This window comes from Leptinotarsa decemlineata, unplaced genomic scaffold, assembly GCF_025532065.1.
Source record: "Leptinotarsa decemlineata unplaced genomic scaffold, Ldec_3_MD MMD2_tig00026354_RagTag_RagTag, whole genome shotgun sequence".
NCBI lineage: Eukaryota > Metazoa > Arthropoda > Insecta > Coleoptera > Chrysomelidae > Leptinotarsa > Leptinotarsa decemlineata.
Genome location: NW_027412702.1, coordinates 9,840,183 through 9,858,717, shown reverse-complemented (window position 1 = coordinate 9,858,717; position 18,535 = coordinate 9,840,183). Strand labels below are relative to the sequence as shown.

At 35.0% G+C, this 18,535-nt stretch overlaps 1 protein-coding gene and 1 long non-coding RNA gene across 6 annotated transcripts in view; both read left to right on the top strand.

Annotated features, from left to right (window-relative positions):
- The window catches only part of unc-5, a 706,638-nt gene that overhangs the window by 585,332 nt on the left and 102,771 nt on the right, over nucleotides 1-18,535 (top strand). The window lies entirely within an intron of this gene.
- Nucleotides 17,163-18,535, top strand: part of LOC141486455 (uncharacterized) — a 43,482-nt gene continuing 42,109 nt past the window's right edge. The window contains exon 1 of the long non-coding RNA XR_012467851.1: nucleotides 17,163-17,298. This is a non-coding gene — a long non-coding RNA (uncharacterized lncRNA). The remainder of the gene's footprint in view (nucleotides 17,299-18,535) is intronic.

Here is an 18,535-nt window from a genome sequence, read left to right as displayed (position 1 = left end):
AAGTCAAAAACGCGTTACTCAAGTGTTTTTTTGGTTTGTTGAATCTTCATGAATGTAAAATATGCTATTAGTTTGCTGATTTGAACTGATTTCTCCCGTACTTTCATTATCATCAGGCTATGAAGAAAAAAAAACGTATTCAATATATGAGACTAATATGTAATGTAAGCAAACCTCAACCATTTCACCGCAATTTCCTCTGTCTCCAAATATTTGTCATCCCGTCAATTGTATGTTTACCACGGAAGCAGCCATCATAATGTCGAAAATACCGATGTTTTTGTGGGAGTAAACGACTTTTCATAAATTCCTCTCCGGAAGATACAACTCCGGAAACTATTCGAAAACTTCACGGTATACTCGCTAGGCAGCTCGCTCAAAGGATGACTTCGTTAGAATATAATAGTTTTATAACCTATTCAGCTGGAAAATTGAGGCGTCTTCAAATAATTTCGCGTCAAAGTAATATCTTTATCGCTCACAATGGAATTTCTCTCTTCCATCTTACATGTGTGCGGTGTGCGCGCGCTGGAAAATGAGAAATTCTAAGCTATTGTTGCTGAGGGGTTTTGAAATTTCAAATTGGCGATTAGTGATTCGTTATCGGGGTTTTCTTATCTCATTTCACGTATGTGTTCAGTTTTTCATTCGATTCACGATAACTTATATAGCAAACATCAGCAGCTGCCATATTTCAGGACAAAATTGATGTTAAAGTAATTGTAATTTTCCATATCCTGCAATGACTAATTTTTTGTTCTTGTCTTGAAATCTCTTCTCATATATCAACTTCAGTACGCATGTCTAATAATCCAAGATCCCAGAGCGAACAGACATAACTTATTTTCACATAGATGAAACCTCAGGTTCTCAGTAGCGTCTCATATTCTTTGAATACCTGCGTGTTCGTGGAGATCGCCTTGTGACACCTGGGCAGGTACCAGGTAGGAAAGGTAACTGTGATCTTAGTCTATGATGAAAGTTTTTGATTTAGTGGTGCTCTATTTTGTTTATTTGAAGTATACCCTTAACATGTTCAAATCCAAGCGCGTATTATGGCAACATTAATAACCTGAGAATCGTTTAAATGTCAACGTTTCAATTAACAATCTGACGACATTATAACATCGAATAAAATATTACAACTTTTTTGAATGATTTTTTCAAATATTCAACAATTTAAATTTTTCAGGTGGATGTAAAAATACAGTTGGTATTTTTTGAAATATCAAACTTTTATTTTACATCGAACTTACACTGCTACCATTTTCAGAAGTCAATGAGGTTGCACTTCCAATGATGACACTATATATGAAGTTTGAAACATTATTTTCATTGATAATACCCATTCAAAGTAACCTGTCGCCACAGCTATTGATTTCCATCCTATTTATCATGGCGCTCATAATAGTAGCGAACCAATGTCGAAACGGATTTTTCGTGTATTTCTTAGAATCATTCAATTTAAGGTAATGTGGAATTTTCAACAAACATAATTCGTAATTGAATAGAACTGGCCGATACTTGGTGAAAATCCTTATTAAAAAACTATAAACTATAAATAAAGTTTAATAGAGAAAATCATAGAATGAACTATATTGATTAGTTTTTTAAACATAATTCGAATTAATGCTAACCACTTGATTTTCTTCCATATTACGTCACTCGATCTGTACTTGAATTTTGGGACGCAAAAACAAATACTACTTCACCAAATGTACATTACTAATTGCATCACTGTTGGTAACAGTAAAATATCGAGTCTTCCCTGTTCGAAGAGTAATCAGCCTCCTTCTCAAATAATATTATGACATAATGCAATTTTTTCTCGTTTTCTAGACAAAACTATACTAGCAACCATGTCTCCCTCCGGGTTTTACTGCCCGAAGATATACGTTTCCCCACACTGTGACTGTGTGTAAAGGCAAGAATGTCCCCAACGAAATTGAAATCCAACTTTTGTATGAAGTCAGCCCTAACTCGTCTGTGCATATAGTGTTCGCATGGTGATCCCATGTATCTGATTGGTGATGGATGTATGTGTCGCGGACTAAATGTGTGTGAGGTTTCGGATGGTGTGCGTGTGTCTATGTATGTCTGATTTTAAGTGTTGTTTTACCAGAGCCGCCGGAAGGCGATTTCCGGAGGTAGTCTCTGGTAGACCCTGCTCAATGCATCATGGAGATCACATAGCGCAGGGTTATGATCGTTTCACGATTTAGCAGGAATACATCCACGGACTGGGGTAAATATCCATGTTTCGATAAATGTTTCCGATTGGGGATGTATCTGAGATCGTTTACAATCATCCACAGGCAGACATTCATGAACCGTTGGATCTGGAGCCTATTTGTTTCTCAGCACTATACCTAAGCACTAGGGACATACAGAATGATCGATGGTAGAACTGTCTTGAGATCCATGTTACTCCTACGTCCTATGATATGATAGATTTTGTGTCGAGTGGTTTTTATCAGCGCTGGCATCTGTGTGATATCTGTCGAGGATGACCTCAGATATCTTGCTTTGTATGTCCAAAGAAACTATTGTCCTCTGAGAACAACATGTCCTTTTGGCTGCGCCTTCGGATGAGTTGTACCGCCTGTCCGATTGTTGTTACAGGTAATTTGCACCTAGATTGTTGAATTTGTTCTTTGGATTTGGCACATTTGCTATATACAATGAGGAGACGTGAGGTGATCTTGAAGAACTCTTGTCTGTAGGAGTCTCCTTGTGAAATGTTTGTGTCATACTCTGCATTGCCATCGTCCGTCAGTTTGAAAAGAATCCATTAGTTTCATAATTGTTCCCGTTTAACGTGTAACCAAAGTATTGCACTATTCATAATAGTATTTCCATCTACATAGATGTAGATTGTAGGTTGTTTGTACGATAATAAATATCATAAAAATCAATGGACCCAGAGTTCTCCTTTGAAGTTCCTTTGGTAATGTGAAATTGTTTTGAGGTTTCATTGTTATTACTCTGTGAAATTCCTCATTGATAACTTTTGGTAAGTCATGATGAATAACTGCTCAAATTCATCCTGTCTTGCCCTGACTTTCAGTTAAAGTTCACCACAAGGAATCATAGTGGGGTCTCTTCTATAAACCTTCAACATACTGTAATTTTCAAATGAAGTATTCTACCAGAAATCATAGTGAAATCTTATGTAAAGCCTTTGAAGTTTGATAACTCAATTATGAGAATCTGTTCGTTCAATTCCTGTTTAAACTTGTTCGGTGAATGAAATTATGATTTTTACTTATCTGAAACACTGATCCTTATTTTAGTACCAATGTTGACGGTCCTTATCATTATTTCAAACTCAATACTTCAAGAATTTTTATTCCGTTGTATTTCGTGACAGTTTCACAGCTGCTTCCAACAGACATTTTCATAAAAAGCTACAGAGCATTGAATGATTATTGGAAGTCGAAAGCATCAGTTCCACTCTCGTTCGCACTGGTTACGATACTTCGAAAGCACTGAAAAGGGAACAGCCTCGCATAAAAATCGTAACAGCGAGACATATCGATGATTTCTTTCACGCGTTCCTCAAATACTAATATTTTCGAAAGGGTATAAAAATATAAAAGGGTACGGGTATGAAACATTGAGTATTTTCCTCTTTTTACGGTTCAATAAAAACTGTAAAAGGAAAGAAACCATCCCAATAAGTATATCAATCAAACGGAATGAAGACATCTTGAAATAATCTGGCAAATTTAAAGAGTATCTGACGTTCAAAGTGGAATGAAAGTTTTTTTTATTACGCATATTGCATTTTCAATGGAGATACGAGTATAGAAGCTACGGAAGCTTGAATTTTCAAGGTTCGTCACATACTTACAACAACTTGGTAAACCTAACCTGATATACCTATAAAACATTTTTTGAATCTCACATTTTGAACCTGTTCAAATATTATTTTTGGATATTCATTTCATTTTCATCATCTTTGTATGTGTATTAATTCATACACTGATTATGATAGCGTAATATCACCAAATATTATTAATTGTAAGTGAAATATTCAGAAACTGTAGATGGTGAAAATACTGAAATAAGTCGTTTTTTGTATGACTGATTTCTATCTATATGGACCAAGGAACATCCATCAAACTTTTCATTATTAATCTGTGAACAAAATTGATAGTAAACATAATATTTTTTTTCGTCGACTTTAGATTAATTTTTGCTTTCAGAAACTTTTGAAGGAGTTGTATCATCTTTATTGAAATCTTTTTTGAATCAAGCATGCTCCCAAACACAATACTGCAATACTATGTGCGTTTCACCACGTTAGCGTCTTGAACTAGACTTGGAGTAGTTCACTTATAAAGTAAATATTTTCATTTTCATTCATACATAGTCAGATAATTCAGTTTTTGCCAATACTCTTCCTAGAAACATATAACGATCTTTCGTTTCATGGATTTTTTTACTGTGAGTTACACCACCATCACTGGTATATACTCTAGTTTGTGTGCTCGAGGAGAGAAATATATATTAGGGATCGAAGTGCGCTCAAGATCGAAGTTTGTGGCGCATTTTTCCGTTTCAAATGTTTTCCAATTCAAAAAGATCGTATACGATTTGTCCAGTCACTTGGTAATATTGTGTAGTAAACACTATCAAACGTTACAGTCCACTTTAGTTCTCTTCATATGGATCTTTTATATAATTTAGCCCATACATTTGGCTCTAACAAGGCCCATAATTATAAAATAATGTCAAAACATCAATACAGTGAAAGTTACCCATAAGCCAAGAAGAATGACCAATTGATGGAAACAGTAGCCTCATGGATGACAAGCCGATGTCCCAGGGACCTTTTTTCTTTGTTAAGGAACCTTGTAATAGCAAGCAACTTCATTTTCTGGACTATACTGATTATAATGTAGGCTATATAGATGAGTAATCATTATATTCTCAGGCAACATGGATTGATGCAAAAAAATCGACATTCGAATCGACCAAAAAAAAAACAAATATGAAGTCAGGTGAACCTATAAAACTTCAAGGTGGAGTGATAAAATTGTGAGTGAATTCAAATATCTGGTGGAGTATCAAATCCCAGATTAAACAGGAACCGTCATTTAGCAAAAGATGCAAATGGGGGTAACACCTATGCTGGTTAGATGTACGTATGAGAGGACAAAAAGACTGACACCAGATGTGACTACTGGTTACAAAGGTGTTCAAACCCATGGTAACATATGAATCGTATGAGAAAAGAACTGAAGAACTGCTTCCACCGGACACCATTCATTTAGGAAACACCTGAATAGAATATAACGAAAATCTCAACTGCACTCGAATCAACAAAGAGATAGAGGTAGCTAGCTCATTGGTTCTTCTGCAAATCTGAAGCTCTAGATCACAAAAGGCAAGCAATTTATACAGTGTCACCATTAAAGTGCGCACCATATGGGAAACTTTTTTTTCGAAAAGTTTCAATGAAGTTTAACTTCGGCACTTGTTTGTGCTTCAAATTTAACTCAAAATGATGCGGCCAACTGCGACCCACTGACGTTCAGTGTTTCTCAAACTCAACTTTTTTTTTTGAAAAAAATTGAAAAGGGGCATTTCTAGATCGAATTTAACAAAAAGTTACTTGAAAAAGTTGTGTCTACGGCAATTTTATATCCACATGCCAAATTTGATGCAACTAGGATTAAGTTAACGTTTTGCTTATTTTTGACAGATATCCCCTTTATTTTAAAAAACAAGTTCGGTTAATTGTCATCAATTCATGTATACATAACAAACTCATCATGGAGTTTAACTTTTCTGATACATTTTTACTCATACGGACATTTTTAGAGAAAAATTAAAAATTTGCTATAAAAATTTTAACATGACACATGACATGACATGACACTGTATATATCAGAATGAGTTCACAAGGATAAAAATCAGTTTAGTGTGATGCTTTTCACCAAAGAAGCAAAGAATCCATATCTTCCTACCTGAAAATTGATGAGAAACACTATAATCATTCATAAAATGGAAATATGAACCCAAGCAATAAAATGTGAACCTAAAAGTACATTTTCTATGAATTTTTTGTTCAATTCATGTTGAACTTTGCTAATAGATTCGTTTTCTCTCTCAGAGAATATAATTATATAAGGGTTTGTGAGGGTTCCATCAGTACCTCATCGTCAAAGGCGAAGGAAATCCTCCTCTTCAGAAAAAGCAGTTTGAACCTACTTATACAGGGTGTTCCAACGAAAACTTAATCCCCCTCGACCCAATGAAAAAAATAGGGGGGTAGTTGCTGGCCGCAGGGGACTGAAGTTTCGGGTATGATTTCCATATCAGAATTATTCACCCTCGAAATAAAAATCGACGTGTTTTTCGAAATTTTCGTGTTACACGTCCGTTTATGACTTACAGGGGGTCAAGTTTTCGTTGGAACGCCCCGTATATTCTTTGTGTATAGGATAAAAACTTCATTCACTTCGTGGAAAAACTAATTGCATAATTATATAAAGAAACATTTAAAAAGTTTTTCAACGTTTTGAAATTTGAATAACCATAACACTGCGTTTTTAAAAATAGGTTGGTTCAGTTTTCTACCTAAAGCATTAATCAAAGCAGGAATTCAATGTTTAGGTATGCCCCCCTCTCATTTCTCATTTGTCATTATTTTCCCTGAATAATAGAAACTCTTGCTTTGATGAGAACCATCAGATAAAAACTGACATCGCTCCTATCGAGGAATTGCCAATCGCCATCTTTTTCATATATCTATCATCAATAAGTTTCATTTCCTCAAAACTCCATCAGTATTCAACAGATGTGTATGTACCCCTAATCCTTACGAATTTCCTCAATCACATCCACTCCCGTTTCACGCATATGCGTTCCTATTAAGCTGACGAGAACTTGATTGACTCAGTCACGTTATTAGATAATGATTGACTTATCGGTATTTATTAGAATAGTGTTGGGGTGCAGTGTCGTCGAGGATACTCGAAGGTATTTTAGTCAAGATTCAAATAATGCTCCCTCGTGTTGATATGCGTGGGGCGGCAGGCTTTTGTCGGATCTCGAGCGTCGAATACAGGACCGGGTTTGGAAAAATTGTTGCACGGTCTGTACGAATATCTATCATCAGTTGAAAATTGGAGTGCCACCACTCCAAACCAGTCTTATATTCTCAAATATGGAAAATAATCATGAAATAATTCAAATACACTATTCTAAAACAAAAACACTCATTATTCAGAATTCCATTTTTTAATATTCCAAGTTCATAGACTTCGAAATGATACGATCACAGGATATAGAAACATAAAACAATCCCCAAATATGCAAACTTTGCACAGATTGCATACTGAGCATTTTGTCTTAGTACAGTGACCAGATCAAAGTTGCAATGTCAGCATAAATATTGAGGCAGGTCAAAATCATAAAGAGACAGTATTAAGAAATTCATTCACTATCTATTGATCTTCAGAAAGAGGTTCCAGCAATGCAGCATATCTCCTTTTCTTCGATCCTGCTGGATGGCAGTATCGAAGAAAGGAGATAGTAAGTTTTTGGTGATTTATTGTATTTTTTATAAACATTTTGGTATTAGTTTATTCCTGAAGTATTGTCCCCGTTTCGTTAAAATAAATATTTAATTAAGTTTTTAAATAATTTCTTTCATTATTTGGATGAATGATGGATGGGTAAAACAGCGAATAAAATCCTGTTGTTAATAATTAAGAGAAGCGAGTACTGAGTTGCGACAATATAAAGTAAACTGCTAGTTACTGTATTTTATTGTAAAACTGAAAATTCCATACAAAATAATTTTCAGAGAACCAATTCAAATCGTGATGTAATATAAATCAACAAAATTTCATATGATATTAGGAGATACCAAAAATTCATAGAGGCGAAGCTGAATCGTTCTACATTCTGTATGAAATGAAACAAACTGTACTACTTATGATGAACAATAAGTTATCGTAGTTTGAAAATTAGAATTCATCATGAGATATAAACGAAACGAGTCAGGAGTATTTGAGTCATGATAAATAAATTAATATAACGGGTGATTCTTCAAGAGGTATAGGATTTGATTTTCAAAACAACACAAAAAATTTTAAAAAATTTATGATATTTTTTTTGGCTTTGATAGAACGATCAATATAATTTAATGTTTTAAGATGATTTCATGCAAATGCTGTCGCTTTAGATGGCTCATGCGCAAGGTCCAATTTTGGCACACTCTCTCTAACATGTAGACCGGTATTTCACGTATAAATGCTTCGATATTGGCTTCCAGAGCGTCAGTCGTTGCTGGTTTATCCCTGTAGACATGAGCCTTAACGTGATCCCACAAGAAATAATCCAAAGGCGTTAAATCACGATCTAGGCGGCCAGTTGACGGGTGCCAAACGTGAGATAAACTATTTACCGAAGGCGGCTCTTGATTGGGTCAATCATCACACGGTAGCGCTCGCCATTCACAGTAACGTTACGGCCATTGTCGTCTTTGAAGAAGTGCGGCCCGATAATGCCACCGACCCATAATCCACACCAAACAATGACTTTTTCCAGACGCATCGGTAGCTCTTGCAATGGTTGTGGCTGGTCTTCACTCCAGATGCGGCAATTTTGCTTCTTAAACGTATACTTTCAAACAGAAATGAGCCTCGTCGCTGAACACAATTTTTCGATAAAACTGTGGATATTCCTCCAACTTTGCCAGCGCCCATTCACCAAATGTTAGAGGTTGTGGGAGGTCGTGTGGCTTCAAGTCTTGCACCAGCTGTATCATATAAGGTTTTACACCCAAATCCTTTCGCAAAATTTTCCACGTAGTGGAGTAACAGATGCACAATTGCTGCGAACGGCGGCGAATCGACATTTCACGGTCATCACAAATACTGGCGGGTATAGTCGCAATATTTTCTTCGGTGCTCACTCTACGTATGCGTGTTGGTTGTTTAATGTCCAATAATGTAAATTGGGTTCGAAACTCAGTCACGAGCTTCCGAATAGCCGACGAATAGGCCGACGAAACTGCCCATAAATTGGAAGAAGTGCACGATGCACTTTCTTCACCGAGCATGAATTTTGATAATGAAATTCAATAATTTGCAAGCGTTGTTAATTCGTAAGTCGATTCATGGTTGAATTATAGACCAAACTCAACAAGTTTGACAATGACCCAAGACACGATTCATGCGTGATCTGTCAAAAACAGTGTTGCCAAAAAGATACCAGCAAAAATATCATTCATTAGCATATGAATCAACGGATAAGAAATGAGGTCATTTCCCGGGAGCCAATATTTTTTTTCTATTACCTACTTAACGGGAAGTCATATGTGCAGTGTGAATTTAAAAATACAGAAGAATACGGTGTATAGATTTACCAAAAAACGCTATATATTTAATATCAGTAATTCAAAAAAAATTCAAAAAAAACCTTTATGTAACTTTCACTTCATATTTATGGCTGAATTTCTCACGTGTTTAGAATAAGTATCCTGTTTGATGGAAGATAAATACTCGTATATTTAATTGTGGTGCTTGTCGTTGTCTCTACATGTTTTACTGCAATATTTCCTTGAATAATGTGAGAAAGCTACCATCTGGATATAAAGATATCCAATAACTTCCGAAGCCGGTGCTGTACTCCAGCGTCAAGGCTTTTGTCGCTATGAGGGCTTGAAATGCGGGGTGCATTTCCATATGTGACAAGGGTGAATACTTATGGAATACCATTACATTTCTATATACGCGAATATATGACAGTACAAAGCGATATGGGTCTCTCTTATGGATAGATTTACACCGAATGCTTTTTCTTTGGAAGGATAAAAAGAGGATACATCAAATTGGGTCGCCGGAGATAATTTACTCTTACGTTCGGCTACATGAAAGAAAAGCCTTGATGTTTTTCTGCGATGAAAGATGTGCCCTTAACAAGAATACGTTGAATACTCTCAGTTTCGTATACTGTGGTTCAATGAAGCATTAAATTATTTTTTCCAACGTGAAATACCATTTGGGCCAGAATGAAATTTTTTTCTACAGCGAAGGCCAAATAGATTCGTCGATAATAAATCATAAAGAATGTTTTATGAAAGCTGAACTCAATTAAAGTAGTATTTTTTGAGAAAATATCTCGTAACTTTTATCTTTCCTCAAACAGTGTTTCTCATTTTCCCAGTTTCTAAAAAGCAAATCATTGAATTGAATCCCTCTTAACTATCAGAATTTATTTCAGATAAATGAGGATGCTAATGAAAAAATATAGTATAGGCAGATGCGAATTGTCTCTGACATTTTTATTATAATATTTTCAACTTTGTTGAAGATGTATTTCCTTTAGTGTTTGTCACTTAAATATACATGACATAATTTTTTCTTTGGGCTAGGGTAAGCTCATGAAAGAACATTATATTCTGTATACTTTTTTCATACTCTCCATAATGTTTTATTCGCTTTTTGTCTTGTATCCTCTTTTACTATTTTCTTGAAAATCCCATATATCTTATAGTGCATTTCCACTTGTTTTTTCCGGTGTCACTAGAAGTCCAGTTATTTGTCCTGTATATACTTGTTCTGTATATTATATTTGCTCCAACTGTAACATATTCCTGATCATTGTTTTGTGTAATTTGGTTTCTTTTGCCATTTTTTTAATAGTAAATTGCATTGACTCTTTTAGTTGATATCCGTGAAATGATATTCATGAAGGCCTAGATTTAACACATATGATTTAAAAAAAAATCACCACATTCCGAATTTAAAATCGGAAATTAACAAAATTCCGAGTTCAAACTCAGAATTCAGTGAAATTTCGAGTCAAAGTATAAATATCATAAAATTCCGAGTTTATAGTCAAAAGTTTCGTTTAAAGTTTGAATTAAATGAAATTATGGTTTCAAAATTATTATTGAATAAAACTTCGAGTTTGAAGTCAAAACTTTCAAACCCTGGATTCTATCAAATTTCGACTTTTTCAATCTCCAAGCCAGTGTTTTGCAAGTTTTCTTGGTTAACAGGCATTTTTTTAGCTGATTCCACCATTGTTATTTCGGAAACGGTAATACACACAAGGTCGGTTAAATTAGACAAAAGTTTTTTATTTTGGTGAACTAGAATAATCTCTTTTCGAGTCAAAAATATCAGAGGTTATTTTTGAAATATTCGCCAAAATCTAGAATTGTCGAATTTCGTGTTTTGGCACTACCGCCTCCATTTTGAATGATATAAAAACGGGCAGAGCAACTTTCGATACTGTTTCATATTTGTTATGATCTGTTATAAACCAATTTACAGTGCAACGTTTCGTTCATTAGATTTTATCAACTTATTTTTTTTTCAAATACGGACCTGTATTGTAATAAATAGCTCAATTTGTTATTACAGTGGCTACAAAATTCATGAAAAAAAACTAGATGGAATCCAATGAATGAAACGTAGTATTGCAGCATTGTTCAGATTATATGAAACAGTATTGAATTTTCCTGTGCCTTTTTTTTATATTATTCTAGTTCTTTTCGAATATTTCAAAAACAACCATTGATATTTTCGATATGTAAAGAGATTATTCTATTTCCCCAAAATAGGAAACTTGTTAGTGTTACCCTTTCCGAAGTGGCAATAGTGGGATCAGCTAAAAAAAATTGTATATCGAATAGTAATTTGTTTTTATCTTATCCAGTCAATTATCTTGTATATTATACTATGATCTTTAGCTGCTTGAAAGTTCATTTAATAATATTTCCCAAGTTATTTTTTTTTCATTACCGAATTTTTGACAGTTTTCGTTATTGAGTGATTTTTATCGTTTGATATATTTTCCATATGTATTCATACAAGTGGTAAAAAAACATAGGAAGTTTTATTTCTCAATTTTCACTTATTTCACATCGCCGCTGTCTGTGAGAGTGTGCAGGAGAATCCGAGGCAGTCGATTTTTAATTTAAATTTATAGATAAGAAGCGCTTAATGAAAGACCGTTGCCGAGGGTTGCCTTTTATGTTTCGGGATTTGGCAACCCTACTGTTGCAATCTGGCAACTGACAGCTCATCTTAAAGTTGGACATTTTTGAGCTTATAGATACTCAGAACGTTTTGACATACGCGCGCTATTTGTATTGTTTACAGTAACTTTAAAGATTCATCTCGGCCCAAAAATGGAATTAAATCGTGAACATTGTCGTGCGATTATTGTTTACAACTTTCGACGTCGATTAACTGTTTATCGATTGTATTGTGAATTCAATCGTGGTCGTAGTTCACTCCAAGACGAATTTCGTGAAGGTCGTCCAAAATCAGTTGTTGTTCCGAAAACCATTGTGCTGTGCGCGAACTGATATTGCAAGATCGTCTTGTGACCTATTGTGAGATTGAGACAACCTTTAGTGGGACCAGCATACATTCAATATTGCATAAACATTTGACTGTCAAAAAAATTTGTTCGCGTTGGATTCCATACAATTTGTCAATGGCTCAAAAATAGACTCGTCTCGATTGGTCGAAGGAAATGCTCAAAAAATACGATCGCGGTGCTTCGGAACACGTCTATGACATCGTGACAGGTGATGAAATGTGGATTTACCCATATGAGCCCGAAAGTAAACAGCAGTCAACTGAAGAAGCGGTTGCTGCATTCAGAATGCATGTTTTGGAGATACCTCAAATAGTGGCATAAGTGCTTCGACAATTGGTTCAAACGCATGCAAAAGTGTATAGATCTTCATGGGGAATATTTTGAAAAACAGTGAAGTGATTTTTGATGATTATTATTTGTTTTTGTTTTCTAATCCCGAAATATAAAAGGCAACCTGTCGTATAATATTTATTATCACTTCACGTTTCCGACATAGTGTTCAACACCAACGCAAACTTCAAAGGTGGTTCTTCTTTTCTGCATTAACCTCTGTTTTGTTGAAACACGACTGAAAGCCCTCCTACGAGAACCAAATTACATTTTGTCGCTGTAGCAAACCAAATAATAATTCCAAAAGCCACTCGCAAGCCTTCATTTTCGTATTTTAATATTCCGCCCCGGCTACTTAGCGATATGAAGCAGCTGTAATAACTCGGTGAGCTGCCTCGAATGTGGAATTACATGCAATATTGCGTATTAAGGAAAGACTGAAATTTATCATAAAGGAGAATTTACATATCAGCAGCGTCGAAAAACGACGTTCTCTTATTGGTCGGGAACTCTTGGCTTCGTCTTGGTTTGCTTTGAGTTGATGTTTCTAACGTTAAAGGAAGTTTTACTTGGGAAATAGATTCATAGTTGTTTCACTCTTAAATATATAAGCGAAATATTTTGTCGAGAAATACGACAAAGAAAATTCAAGTAGTTTGTTACTTTACTTCTGCAATTGAACTAGTTTTCGTTTCTCTCAAACGATGGCCAATATTTATAAGAAGAAGAAAATCTGTTTAAAATCTGTTCAAAATATGTTTTTCCGTTAACCAGCTGTCGCACACCTACGAACGACTACCCTCAGAAGTCGAAACTTGTGCGAGCTAAGGATTAACGAGGTCCCACCTTTTAACGGGTGATTCCTAACACGGGTTGGACGATAGCAAGTGAAAATCGATCGTTATCGTTCAGACTGGGGCTTGAACCACCGACCAACACGGCAGTCAATTCAAGTGAGTGAACTAAGCACCTACGTCGAACCGCCCGGCTACCGACCGACCAGAATATCATTGGTTCATTTTCTTGTTATTACTAAATTTTGATCCGCTTCGACTTCACACAGGTGCAATTTATGGTCGTAATTTTATCGTGAACATTGAACACGAGGTTTACAAAAGCGGTGCGTTGTGAGGCCAGGTTTTTACATCGACCTGAATGAGATTTGCCCACTGTCTTTTATTGCAGCTTTTACTTTTAGGCAACTAGTTGAAACTAGAAAATTAACAAAAAAGGAATCAAGATCCAACAAATACCGACGTTTTGACCCACCAAAGTATCATCAGTGGTACTAGGCTGAACCACGTTTGTATTGCTGAACTCTGGGCGGAAATGAAACTATTCAGTTAGGATCAATATCATCAAATGAATGGTATTATCTCCCAATTGTATTCGTTTTGATTGTCGAATTTGAGCAAAAAGAGTTTATTGTGACTAAACTATGATAGTGAGTACTATAAATATACATTATTTTATGTGTCAATGATAGTTTTTAAAAATAATTATCCTTACAAGCAAATTTTGATACCTTGAGTTACATTATTGAAATTTTTGTAGGGATCTCACTTTTGTTGTGTAATTGTATAGGTGAAACAATTTTTGAAATCGGTTAGGTAGTTTTTGAGTATTCTTCGGAAAATTCAAACTTTTCAGTTTCATATCTAACCTATCCAAGTTTAGATATGACATTCATTTGTAAGAACATTTATTTTACGACCATTATACTTCAAGAAAATAATTGTAGCTTATTTATCGATCATGTTTTAAAAATAACAGTAATTATATGAACATAATACAAGAAATATTTATTCACAATTCTTCCACTTCGTTAATTAATTATACATTCATGAAACTCTGCATATAAATTTCCTTTCATGTTTTCGTTATTTATTTGTTCTTACCTTCTCCAACATTAAAATTATTCATATTGATTTGTGTAAACAACGTAGTTTGAATACTTTTACATGATGGAGTTAATATTTCTTATATTTCCAAGGTGTTTACATGATTTGACTGAGGAAATTGCATAAGACTGCAATATATATATGAATAGGAACATATCCGTTATTTTGTAATATGAAAAACTACTAATACTTTCAACATTTCAATGAATATTGATCTATATTGAGTTGAAGATGCAATCTGAAGTCCAGAGGGCATTCCTTTGTACTTGAATTTTTCAGTATTTGCACACAATATTTACTCAACTCAGCACTGCATCCTTTTCAGCAATAATTTACAGTCGTCATTTCCAGTAGCCCTCCTTTATCTAAATCGTTTCCGAAGTAGTAAAAGAAGTAAACATCTCGACGATAGTGTGGAGATTTTATCAAGTCGAGTTATATGGTGGATCGGTCTCGTCGACACAAACTTTTACTGCTATCTAAACCACTGATTTCTTGCTGCTTGTTACTGCTATCGACTTCTCTCAACAATGCGGGTTGCCCTACCTAATCGAAAAGTATGTGTGCGAGAGGAAGAGAGAGAGAGAGAGAGTAGTTATGGTAACGTTGTGAAGAAGATGATGCAAAAATTGAATGCTCAACAAGGGTTTTTTATTTCATTTTGGGTTGAACTGATCGTTTTTATATTTCTGAAACAGTGGGTACTAATTTGAATATAAGCCAATTTTCGTAAAGAATGTATTTCAATAATAATGAAATATGTTGAAAACTGAGAATATGATTTCGTGAAACATGCATTGAAACGATTTCCTTTGTATACCTATTCGATACTTTCTCTAGATATCTGATTTCAAAAAAACTTCATAATCAAAGGTGAATTTTTCAAGTCTGACTATTTTTGTTCTTGAATTATCAACACATTTTCAGCAGTTTTGAAAATGTGAAGCCTTTTTTAAAATATATCAAGTCAAAAATCACTAGAGTTTCTAAGAAGTCACTAGGTTTACTAAAAAAAATCACTAGTTTTCTAATATGTCACTAGATTTTGTCAAAAAGTTTTTAGATTCACCTAGAGAAGTCACGAAATGTCTGAGGTTTTCTCCTAGATTTATCTCTAGGTTTATTCAAATCCTGGTGATTCTGTCACTAGACTCATCAAAATATCACTACATTTCTTTCAATTTTGTAAGTGGATTCATCACTAAATTCCTGTTAATACTCGTAAAGAAAGGGCAACTTCTTAGTTTACCTCGATAAGTTACCAGATTGTGGGATGTGAAAATTTGTTTCGTTCAATGTCTACTCAATTTCAACAATACTCTGGATAGAATTGAACAAGATGAGCACTTGGCGATGACTGTTGAATTAAAAATAATCTCTTGTTCATTTATGTTCAGAGTATTTGTGATATTAAGTTGATATGTATATTAGTTGACAGGACGTGACTTATTAGTGAATTAGATAAAAATTAACAGAAATCCAGGGACATTTTTGGGGTTACCAATTTAACAGAAATTCAGCTGCTTAAATCTAGTTACAAAATTAACAGAAATTCAACAAGTTTCCCATTAATCTAGTGACAATATAAACAGGAGACAACTCTAGAGACAAAGTCGAAAAATCTAGTGACTTTTTTGAATAAATCTAGTGAACTTTTCAGAAAATCCTGTGACTTTTTTAGCGAATATAGTGACAATATCAACAGATTGGACCTGCTAGGAAAATGAGCATCTTGGAGTAAATATGCTCTCTCATAGCATATCTACTTGTCACACCGAGAAATGCTGGTTCCTTTTTCGGCCCATTTTGTTATAATATTCAGATATTTCTACATACTGGAGGGTCGAATAGTCCTACTCACTTTGGACCTAATCTAACCTAACCTAACCCTCTACTATCAGAACAACGATGGAACTTCCTCAGTATATTGCATCGAAATCTGAATATATTTTATATCCTCGTCGCCTCGGCTAATTATCAAATTAGAAATCGATACAATAGAAAAACCCCCGACAGAAACTAAACGGCGTCGACCTCAAAAGATTCCTCTTGGCGCCACCCAGATATCATCTTGGCTGTTCCCGAAAAACAAAACGATATTGAGATGCGGGCGACGAAACCGAATTGCGGACGTGAGCATTTTTAAGACGTCCTCTTCTCGAGTGTACCGTTGATGATGCCACACGCATCACAAAAGGAGTTGGAAGGACGTTTTGACAGGAAGTCAGAAACGTAATTAACATTAGAGGGTAGGAGCTCGTGTCGCTATGTGAAACAGCGATAGGAAGTGGGTAAGATACATTTGGGTTTTGGTGAAGAATTTTTTTTATGGCGCTGAATGGTGCTGTGCATAAATATGTTTGTGATTTATTATCTGTCATGGTATTTGACAGAAAAATAGTCGTCTTCATCCAATTTCCTACTGCATAGAATGAGTTAGGAGAACGCTTCTTCTTTTCTCATTGCTTTCCCAATAAATAACTGAAGACAAGGAAGAAAGAAGAAATAATAAGTATTTAATACACCCAATCATAGATTTTTCTCAAATATCAACTGCCATTGGTTATAAATGATACGTGAAGAAATTCAAGCGGCCTGGTTGTGAAGACCGTCCCCGGAGATTTCAAATTTCAGAGTTAATATCGACTTTTAATTCATCCGGTCTGTACCAGTGTAGTGCTAACAGTTCCATCAGTCAGCTGCATTATAGGTAAGCTTCAATCTAAGCGTAAAGTGCAGTTTTACGAAGATTTCCAGCAGTGATAACCTACAAATTATAGGTATTGTTTTGATTCCGATAAGAAATTTTTCGGTGAAATCTTAAGTACAGGCCGGAAGGTAACAACTGAATCTCCGGGATTTTTGCACACTTTGCGGAATTTTTACTTGCTAGCTGCTTAGTTCTTAACTGGGGATGTACTCTCAAGTATATACACATCCCCTTAACTCAGGTGAGTTTCACTAAGCAGCGCAGTGAATACAAGGTCGCCTCGAAGCTTCCAATTGTGAAAACTAGGTTATGAAGAAGACTGTAGAAAATAATCAGGCAGCTCCGGAGCCTTCAAAACAGCTGAAAACGAAGTCTTCCACGATGACACTACTGACTACTCTGGACCAGCTTCCACCTAGCAAGGTCATTTCAGGAGGAAAGCTACCCAGCAGCTCTGGGAGCAGAACAACGCCGGGTTCCGGCCCGGAATCGCCAGAAAGTGGACAAACAAACGTGAACAAGTGTGGATATACTAGTGGATCCCAGCGTACGTTGCTGCGTCATAAGCAAACTTTTGGAATCCGGGATAGGCAGCATTGCATCCACTGCGGAAAATTTTACGAAACTTTTGGGGAGTAAGACTCCATGAAAGAAGGGCTCACTCCGAAAAGTACCATCACGAGTTATAAGTGCGCATCCCTGAAGAGGAATCGGTAGTATTAAAACGCACAACCATGCTATCAAACTCAAGAATTTATTCCACAACTCAATTTTGTGATTTCTGACAATAATACCGAATATTTTTTGCGAAACTTGTTTTTATTTCTTGTTTCGTTCAGCAGATATTTAAGTATTTTACAATTTTCTAAATATTTTATACTATAGAGGTATTAGAGAGTGTCAAGTAATATTTCCTGAATCTTCTTGATTGTGGTATAAAAATAATTAAAATGTTTAATTTTACCAACTTGTCCTAATTTTCCACTTATTTTGACAAAAAATCGAAAAAAATTACGAAAAAATGTCATTTCAAGTACTGAATTTCACAAATACTTTGACAGTATGTGCCATATCAAGGTCGAAATATCACTATTTTTTTTTTGTCATTAACTATTTCTACCATTATTTTCGATACTGTCGAAAATATTTGAAAACCCCAATTGTTTCCTCATATTTCATACGGTGAATATGAATAATTTAAATTTTTGAAAAACTATATTTTTTAGATTTTCCTGTT